General features: G+C 42.4%; 1 protein-coding gene and 1 long non-coding RNA gene across 6 annotated transcripts in view; both read right to left on the bottom strand.

Annotated features, from left to right (window-relative positions):
* MGMT (O-6-methylguanine-DNA methyltransferase) overlaps positions 1-10,000 on the bottom strand; it is a 186,295-nt gene that overhangs the window by 70,371 nt on the left and 105,924 nt on the right. The window lies entirely within an intron of this gene.
* Positions 1-10,000, bottom strand: part of LOC310902722 — a 63,121-nt gene that overhangs the window by 16,091 nt on the left and 37,030 nt on the right. The gene's annotated exons all lie outside the window — the stretch shown is intronic.

Here is a 10,000-nt window from a genome sequence, read left to right as displayed (position 1 = left end):
AAGAATGAGCGCAGTGCACTCAAAATCCAAAATCAGATTTCAGGTGTCTCGGCTCAAATTTTCAGCCTGTAGCTTAAGTCTAGTCCCAGCACACAAAAGTCCACCGCCTGTTTTTGCTGTAGGATATCTGAATTTTCCCACATCAAGATTAAAGAATTTGAGGAGAGAGTTGTTCTTATCTGGCCCTCATCCTATCTCTGTTGACACTACATTTTTCTTTTCAGGTCTTAGAGAACAACAATAACAAAAGAGTTGATTCCCCATAAGAAAGAAAGAAAGAAAAAAAAAAGGTTTATGCTGCAGCATAAATCAAAGTAGTTTTAGGGCCTAGTAGAGAGGTCGAGATATGGAGAAAAACAGAATTACCGCTCACCGTCTGTTCATAACACACACACACACACACCAGAAACTTCAGAAGCTCCTTAAATAAAGAATGAATCCTTCCCCGTAATGCATTTAACCACCCAAAGCCTTAACTTCCTAAAATATTTTTCTGCTTGAAGGAAGTGTTTGTTTAATGGATCAATGGTACCACAATTAAGGAAATTTATTATACTGTTTATGCTCAATATATTTGGACAGTTTATTTTAATAGTTGTAATGTTTATTAAAGTCATAATCCACTATTAGATGTATTTTCATATGGGAGGAAAATAACTGTATTGTAAATTAATCTCTAAGAATTTTCCTTACAGAAATGAAGCAAGCAGACTGACTGTGACAGGCAGGGAACACCCTGGGACAAAATGACTTCCATTTGGCCATGACTGTCATGCCCAGAGCTTACAGAAGAAAAAAAAAAAATACAAGTCAGTGCGTATTTCCACAAACTGAAGATCACCGTTTGCTTCAAAACAGCAATAACGACAAAGTCTCAAAGAAGTCTTCATTAAAATCAAATGATGACGGTACATAAAGAAACTGTCCATGTGTTCTCCACATGATGGTAGCTTTTGTTAAGGTGACAGCCATGAGCCTCCAGAAGATACAAGTCTATTTATGATCATTAAAAGGTTACTGTGAGCATATTTCTTAGATGCTTCATGCTTACACAGTCTTTCTAATGGAAATTTTAAAAATCAGCATAACCTTTTACACAAGAACCATGAACATATTAAAATACACTGGAAAAACGTACAAAGCTTAGGTTTGGAGGGCACACACAATTAGTGACAACCATATTTTTTTTCCCATATTTCCGCCAAACAAACCACCAAGCCCTTACGATTTGGCTCACGATGAGCTGGGTTTTTGTAGGAAACGGTTGGGGAAGCACAGAGCTGCATCCCAGCCCAGCTGCCAGGTACGGGGTTGATGGTGGCTCGCACCATGCCTTGCTTGAGAACAGCCACAACAGTGCCCAATGCCCCCCAAGTCTTTCCCCAAGTTCAGCTATTCCAGAGGTCAGGCCAGAGTTTTAAATACATTTAATACTCTGAACGCATTTAAGCATTCTGAACCAAGCATCTCCTTTTCCGTGTTCTGCACACACCCGATTAGAAAAGCTTTGTGGCTGGAAGTCGCTTTCTGACCGGCATCGAATCCACAACATCACCGGTCCTGTAACGACAATGAAACTTCTCTTTTTTTAAACTGGGATTAGAGCTGTAGGAATTTGAAAACATTTTGTGGAAACTGCTAAAATACATATATGAGAATGGAATGAGCTTTTACTTCTGTGGAGTTCAGAAAATACTTTTTTCCTTCCTCATTTTTAACAAGTGAATATAAATATTCCTAAATATCTTGTCCATGAGAGATGGGGGAAAAGAAAATCAGGCCTAATCCTGTTAGGAGGCAGGCACTGTACATCCCACAGAAATACTTCAGGTCAAAAAGGGGTTGTTCAATGGGAATTGTGAAGAGCAAACACCAAAACAAGCAAATTCCAGTCTCCAGCCCAGTAACATAAACAAAACTGATACACAGAGGATAATAAGCTCATCTGTGTTTTACTCTGCCTGCTCTAAGACATCAGGTAGGTCCTTCTAAGTAATTTTAACAGGTAGCACCCTCAAAATATTTCTATCTAATTAAATGAGTAATGCAATAAAAATGTCTGGCACAAAATGAAAAATTGAAAGTTGAAATTCCCTCCCAAATAATAATAATAATAATAATTAAAAAGACATGATAACCCAGGCCATTCTAGCTGGCCACAAGTGCTTCTCAAAGATTTAACATAACATTTCAGAGCCAACTTGAAATTTCCTCGCTTCTGCTTACGTAGGTCAGACCGTTAACATTACTGGAAGTAACTTTTTAGGTTTAACAGTCAGCCAAATGACAGCGGACGGCAGGTCTCTGCTGTGCACGCGGTGCCCGCTGCTAAAGAGCGGCGAGGTGCTCAGCCCCTGCTGAATAAATCACGCCAGCGGTCTGGGAGCGAACCTGCCGCACGCCGTACTTTCAGTCCCTTCCCCGTGAACGAGCGCGATCGTTTGTGACCTCCAGGGAATTCAGGCAGGGATCTAACCCCATCACGCTGCCAATACGTGGCAAGGCCTCTTCCATCTCCTGGCAAACGGGTCTGGAAAACACACCAGGCACTGGGGGCAGCTCTGCTTGAGCATTTTCTGAGGGAGGACCCAAAATGAAAGTGAAGGGTTTTACTTGATGCAGCCACAAGATCTAAATCATATTGAACGCACTCATGTCACAACCATTTAAGATTAAACGGAGACTGCTGGCTACGCAACAGGGTATCTACAGAAAACCCCCAAAGTAAAGAAGAGTCATCCTCAACAAGGACGTTTATCCCTTAAGATATGGCAAGATAAAAACCTAAATTTTTTGAAAATTTGCTTAAATATGTGCTTTATTATGTCTGCAAGACCTTAAGACCATAGCTCAACTCAGTAAGCATGGCACTAAGAAACTAATTAAATCCAAAATTCATACAGTGGCTCTCTCTGAAACCTTTCCTTCCAGAGCTCACAGACGCACACCAGAAACTAATAATACAAACCTCCAACTGATGAATGACGTGCTGTTCACAAGGAAATTCCCCAAGCTGGAGGAAAGCAGGTAGCACTCATGCCTTTGAGAAGGAGGATCTGGAGAACTAGAGGTCGGTCAGCCTCACCTCGAGCTGCTCCCCATACATTTTAGTCACGTTTCCTCAGTCAAATCATCAGCAAACCCGAAATGCTCAGGATGCTCCTGTGTTAAGACCATTGGAAGGGCAAGATTTTCTTCCAGTGCCACCGGAGAAGTGGCCTTGGCACAAGGGTCGTGATGACACCTCCTTGTTCCGATCACCACCCCCAGTGCTGGCCGCCTGTCTGGGTATTGCTGTGACCACAGTACTACCGACCAAAAAGAGCCTCAAAGCTATCCAGTGCCAGCAAGTAATCCAGCCTACGCGCTACAACACGGCCTTCAGATACCAGTCCCCCCTTCAGGAAACGGCCACAAGGTACTTCTCATGGCCTGAGATGTTCTACAAGCATTATGTAGAAAGATGAAAACACATAGTAAATTTTTTTTTCTGCTAGAAATACACATACAAGCCTACAGTTGCAGTGTACAAATGAAAGGTTCATATTTTCAGTTTTATTCTGCAGCAAATAAACATCATTAGTTCTGCAGCAGATACAAACTCGGATTGCAGGCTATTTAAGACAACCATTTTAGCTAGAAATGTATTTTTTTGTATTTACCTTAATATGAATGATGCACTGTATAATAGGTTAGCCATATCTTGCTCATATTTGCATGACAAACAAAATTTTCCGCTTCAAGTCAAGCATTTTCCATTTCTAAAAACTGTTTTAGCTTAAAAAAATAAACAGTTTGTTTCATGTTTCTAATTAGTAGCATGTAAATTGAATAATTGATTTTTCCAGCCATAAAAAAAAATTGTACTCAGACTCACCAGATTTAAAGTAGTTGCTATTCCTTGCTGAAATGAAATCTTGTTATTCATTTTTTTTTCCAAATTAGTTTCAAAATCATGCTTCATCTTGGACCCAGGTTTGCAAGAGAGACAAAAGATTTGACACCACATGCACGTCCTCAGGATGTTTTGCTCGCCATACCATAGAATACTTAAGAAGTCTCTAAACAGGCAACAAAGTGGCCACTATTATAACTCAAAGACTATCGATAGTTCTGGAATCACTGTCCCTGAAGATGGGACTAGAGCTCCAGTTGTACAACCTCCAGGTGGGTTTGCCAAGTCGTGTTACCTGGATATTTTACTAGGAGGAAGGATGTGGTTTCAGTCAACCAAGCCCACAAGGACAAAGAATACTACGAAAGACCTCAAAAGCATGTAACTGCCTCCTGATAAGAAATTCTAAAACTTGGTGGATATTTTGCATTTCAGCATCTCAACTAGGTCTCATATCTTGATAAAAATAAATAGCTCAGCTCCACTCAACCTCCCTTCCCTCTTTATCAAATGGTAACGTTGAATAATTTTCCTATGCTTTCTCCAAAGCTAAAACATTCATTTACCAGCTACGGCATCCCATTAGCCATTTGCCAGGTGTCAGTCAACATAAGCTTCCCTTGTTGAAGGCATTTAAATCCAGAAATATTAAGATCTGTGTAATGAGAAAAAGAAGAGTGGAATGATGTGCATGTTCTGTGCCCTGTGCATAAACCCAAAACATAAACAGACCAGTACTGTTTGCTCTGAAATGATCTCTGCCTTTGTCCCTTTGAGCATGCAGTACCTCGTGTCACTCATGTGGTCAGATGCTTTTGCTATTCTTGATTAAGCATAAACCCGGATTTGGTAATCACTACTTTGAACATGCTAATAATGAAATCTAACTCTTCTTTATGTTCTAACATTTTTCTGTATTAAGTGTGAATTTTTATAGCATTTTTCCCCAACAAGACATCTTGCTTGTAAATAACACAACATTAAGTGTCATGATATAATTGATTTTCTAATGAGGTTTTCAAAAAGTATTATATTTTTGCTTGTCAGAAAATCTTTACAACAGAAATAAGTCCTTCCATATTTATTCCATATAAACTGAACTTTTTATTCCTACAGTGAAGTTGAGATGGATTAAATCACATGGACTGCCATAAAACAGCATATTGTATCAGATATTTTTATGGTTCTTCACATTTGTAAGTTGGACTGTGAAACTGGATGGAAAGTGAGCCCTGCACATTCAGAGCACAAAATCAGCCTGTGTTGAGAAAATGTAACTCTGAAAGTATTGCGTATTTAGGTACAAACAGAACCGAAGTGAATTTAATGTAGCATACAGGGTGATGAGGTAGATACAAACCCAAACGGGATCATATCCATTTCTCTACAAAATAAAATTTGCAAGTTCTGTTAATATGGAAAATGTTGGGGGTAATGCCTGATGAGAAGACAAATCAGTAGCGTAGGTACTGTTTTATGTTGTTTATATAGTTTTGCCTGAACTGCTAGATCACTTTGGTTTGCCGGAACCAAGAACTTGTGTATGCATTCCTGCAAAGCGCAAATACTTAACTTCAATGGAAAAGAAAATGGCGTTTATGCTACTAATGGAAAATTTAACTTCTAAGCCTAATCAGTGTATAAAGTAACAGTTCAAGAAGTGTTTACTGACAATTTCTATTGGAAAAGGGAAATACCCAATTCTATAGTCAAATGCTCTCTTTGCACCCACTAAAACTCTCCGTTGTTTCTCACTGCAGAGCACATTCTGCAAGATCGATCTGAACAGCTGCTGAAAATTTCCATCGATTCCATCCTAAGTGTTGACTCTCTGGCAGAGCTGACCCTGCTCAAGCGGGAGCCTGGACAAGAGTCTTCCTGAGGTCCTGAACCATCCCACGATCCTATAATGGTTTTAGATACAGGTAATATAATATCTGTGCTGTCCAAACACAAGAACTACATCATTTCTATTGAGGATTTTTATACAAGTCATCCGTTATTTGAAGTCATCTGTAACCGTTTGTGTTATGAAAAGAAAGCTCACGCTTCCTGCAGGCCCAAGATTCACCATCTAGTGGTGTCTGAAAAGGAGGCAGAAAGATGTAAATACACATGCGGAATGGGGGTAAAACAGAAAAAAAAAGCTTCTAAAATATCACAATGAAGTGCCGTATTCAAAACATCTTGCTTCTGAATCCTTCAGACAGTCTTAGCATAGATAACAAGCACAAAATATCATTTAAAGCTTTGAATTACCGTAGGGCAGTTTCACTCATAGCTAGCTCCACTTTAACATTTCTGAGCAATGCGTTATTTATGAAGACAGACACAGACGCACACTTAAGCTTGGATTTGCAATTTAGCATGGGATTTATAAAAGCACCAAAAGAGAGAGAGGGTGGTTAAACGAACTGAAGAGCACCACGATATTTGGTTAGATCATTAACCCACCACAAAGAGCTTCCAGCAGAGAGAAGCTGGATAAGCCAGAAACTCCCGCACGGTGGATGACAGAACTCCTTCACGATTAGGAAGTTCAAGTACCACAGCTAGCAGATATGCGCCTATTTGTTAAATTTGATGGCTGCCATGTGGCTGCCACCGGGCTCCCTCACAGGCCGGGTGCGACGTGGGCTGTGCTGCAGAGGTGGGTGCCACGGCCTCCCCGCGCCCGCTGGCCTGGGCCCTGCAGGAGCATCATCACATCCCCAGCCCTGGTCAGCCCAGGCTGACACCATTCATCAAAATGAAACATTGCCAAAGGAAAGGAAATGAGGAAGGACTTAACAGCATGACCACATCTGCCTTATTTCTAAAGGAAGCAAGGAAAAAAAAAAACAGAAAAAAAAACACAAAAAAAAAAATCTCCAGCACACAGAGAAGCCTTGCCTCTATGGGAAATGTTTACCCAAGCCCCTCACCACACGATCTTTTCTCTGCCTTATCCAGGCTCTCTGGCAGGATGCCCTGGCCCGTTTCTGCAGCTTCGGTACGCGCTGCTGGCCGGTGCGCTCCTCGCCTGGGGCACCGACCCCTCGGTGGGACACTCCTCGTCCTCCTTCAGATCTCTGCCCCTTATATCTGCCCTTCCACTTCCAAAGCATGTCTCTCTGCCAAAAACATACGCAATTCCACGGATGCTTTCACCGTGAAATACAGGAGAGCCGTAAGATGACTTTTTTACAAACCTGAAGCAGGTTTTGTCAAGTGGTGCCTGCTTTCGCCTCAGTCTGATGACGTCTGGCACGTTTGAAGGGCACAAACGTGATGATGAAGGGGTGTAAGCACACCACTCCAAGCATGAAGGCAGGATTAAACAACGCTCAACCCCCTGGCTGCCTGCAGCTGTACCTAGACCCAGGCTCCCTCAGATGGAGGGCAGACTCAGCCAGAGCCGAATTTTTGTGCAGCTATTCTTCTGACGGACAAAAGAAATGGATGCCAATAAAAAAAAAAATCTAGAAGTCTCCTTGATTTGGCCACTCACATCAGCTTTTCCATGACGGCTCTTGCATCTGAGCTTATTGTCACGGCGACCTGGGAAGGCGAGGCGATGCTCGCTGCACATGCCGCAGCAGCGGCTCTGAAAAGCAAACACTGCTCACCACCCCCGTCATGCCTCCGCTTCTAACTTGCTCTCCAAAACTATTTCTCAGCACATCTGGGACTGGCAAATCGACCCATCAGGCCCCATTTCCTCTCTCTGGAGGGCGGTTTTGCTCCCTTTCTTCCTCTTCCGAGGAGCCCCGGGGGACGGCCGGGCGGCAGGCACCTCACCTGGCTGTCAAAGGCGCTTTTCTACCCACTGTACTGGAACCCGGTCCTCCCTCCTGCACCGCTGGGGCCAACGCGGAGCCGTCGACATCCAGCCCTCCTCTGTCCCCTCTGCCATGGCTCTCACCGAGCGCTGCATATGAAAGCCACAGTCCATGGCTACAGGGGAAAAGAAAATGTAAAAAAGAGACAGTAGCTAAAAGCTACCTTTTTTTTTTTGTCCTTTTTTTTTTTTTTGGCATCCCCCCAGTAATCTTCACAAAACTTTCCTTTTACTTCTGTCTCACTTTAAAAAGCCTTTTTATTGTGAAACTATCGGTTTGGTGGTATGACAGGTTTTTCATTGTCTATCCCTCGTTCTGACCTTTCTTCTTCTCCCAGACAGATGATAGTGTCTGCAAGCTAAAATGTGCTTTTTTCATTTTTGTTTTAATCTGGCCAAGCATTTTTTACCCTTCTTTATTGACATCTGCTTATCCAATTCTTAAGTACAATCAAGCTAGCACTCATTTCCATTTTTGACTTCATCTTTTTCCTAGGTCTCATCTGAAAATGACTGTAGGAGGAATTCCATACTAAGAGCACCGCTCCCGGAGCGGTACCGCGAGGTTTCCTGCCCATCTGTGGGATGGATCCTGTGCACACAATCCTCAGCCAGCTCCCCATTCTACTTTCCTTAAAGAAAATACAAACAAATAAATAAATAAGTGAATAAACAGTCATTATTTTTACATGATTTGCGGCATTAACATTAACCAAAACACTGGTTTAATTACAGACACAAAGAGATACAGTAGGAGGAACCATGCTGTTTGTATTTTGGCATGCAATATGTTTCATATAGGTTAGTGCAATATAAACAGAGAAATGTTTCCTCGGATGAGAATGTTTGCCACTCAATATTTGTGACTAAGGATATGACCGCATACAGTAATTAACACAGAACTGTTTAGTTTAACCATGCAGTAACAGTCTGTTTTGTTACATTTATCTCTACTGTTAAAGTGAGAGTTTCTTTGAAATGTTTTCTACAAGATTAAATGTGATCAAAATGTATCTTTTATCTTCAACCTTTTCATTTTTTATTTTTATTTTATTTTTTTTTACTTCCCCCCCAAATTGTATAAACACATTTAATACAGTCGCTGTAAGCATACTGACATTCCATGCAGGTATTATAAAAATAAACACTTAAAAAGAAAAATTGAGGCCATTAAACATGATGCCTTATCTCAGGGGTAGCCAACCTTTTAGGATCTGGGGACTATTTGACATGGTTTCAAGGGCTGCATGCACATGCTGTCCTGAATCAAGCCCCATGGGATCCTGTGGCCAAGCAAACTTTGCAAACAAGCTATCCAGGCACTGCAAAGAAAATAAGATGGGCATGCAGAAGCAAAATTCGTAGAAAAAATGTGTCTAGAAACACTTCAGAAAGCGTATAAAGGGCAGATAAGCATAACAGAAAGGAAATGTTTCAGAAATCCAAGGAATTCAAGCAATGATCATACGACCGGCCTTTGAATATATCGCAAACGCATTAATTTCGCAGAAGCCTAGCGGCTGCCCGCCGCGGTGAGATCTAACGCACGCACACTTCCAGCACTACCGCAGCCCTTCAAAAGCCATCGCTTTTTGCCTTTCTTCTAAGCCATCAGCACGTTTTTGTTAACCATGTGAAAGAACATCAATGTTGATCTCATTTTTACAACCCGGATGTCAGCGTTTATTTTATTTTTATAACCTATATGCTACCCATAAGAGACCAAAGAAGATGGTTTTACGGAGGAGCAGATACCTGCGGCTGCATCAGACCCACCTGGCAGGAGAGGTGGCGGCTGAGTACACGTTAACAAAAGGGATAACCCTTCACCAAACAAAGGCAGAAGCACTTTCATGTCACTAGGTGGGTCAGGTTTTGGGCTGACACCAGGAGGGCTACGCACTGAGGAGCTGCCCGATCGATCGGTGGCTGAAGGCCCAAAGAACCGCCAAAGCCCTCCTGGAAGGTCCTGGGCAGAGGAAGGACGTGCCTGCCTGTAGGAGCAGTGGTCTCCTCCGTTAAACCTGCCCACAGGAGCTGTGGTCTCCTCCGTTAAACCTGCCCACAGGGGCTGCGGCCTCCTCCGTTAAACCTGCCGTGAGCAGCGTGGTGAGGGGCACGATTCACGGGGCCTGGCGTGCAGCCCTGCCGTGCGCTGACAGGAGAAGAGGAAGGCACCAGCCCGCGTGGCGTCAGGGCCACCTGAACACAAACCGCCTACAGAAATACTTGTTTTTATTTTTATTACAAAACCAAACCTGTATGCAACTAATTGAGGCACCGCC

The sequence above is a fragment of the Anser anser genome (assembly GCF_964211835.1).
Source record: "Anser anser genome assembly, chromosome: 7".
NCBI classification, from domain to species: domain Eukaryota; kingdom Metazoa; phylum Chordata; class Aves; order Anseriformes; family Anatidae; genus Anser; species Anser anser.
This window is presented reverse-complemented; position numbering and strand designations above follow the sequence as displayed.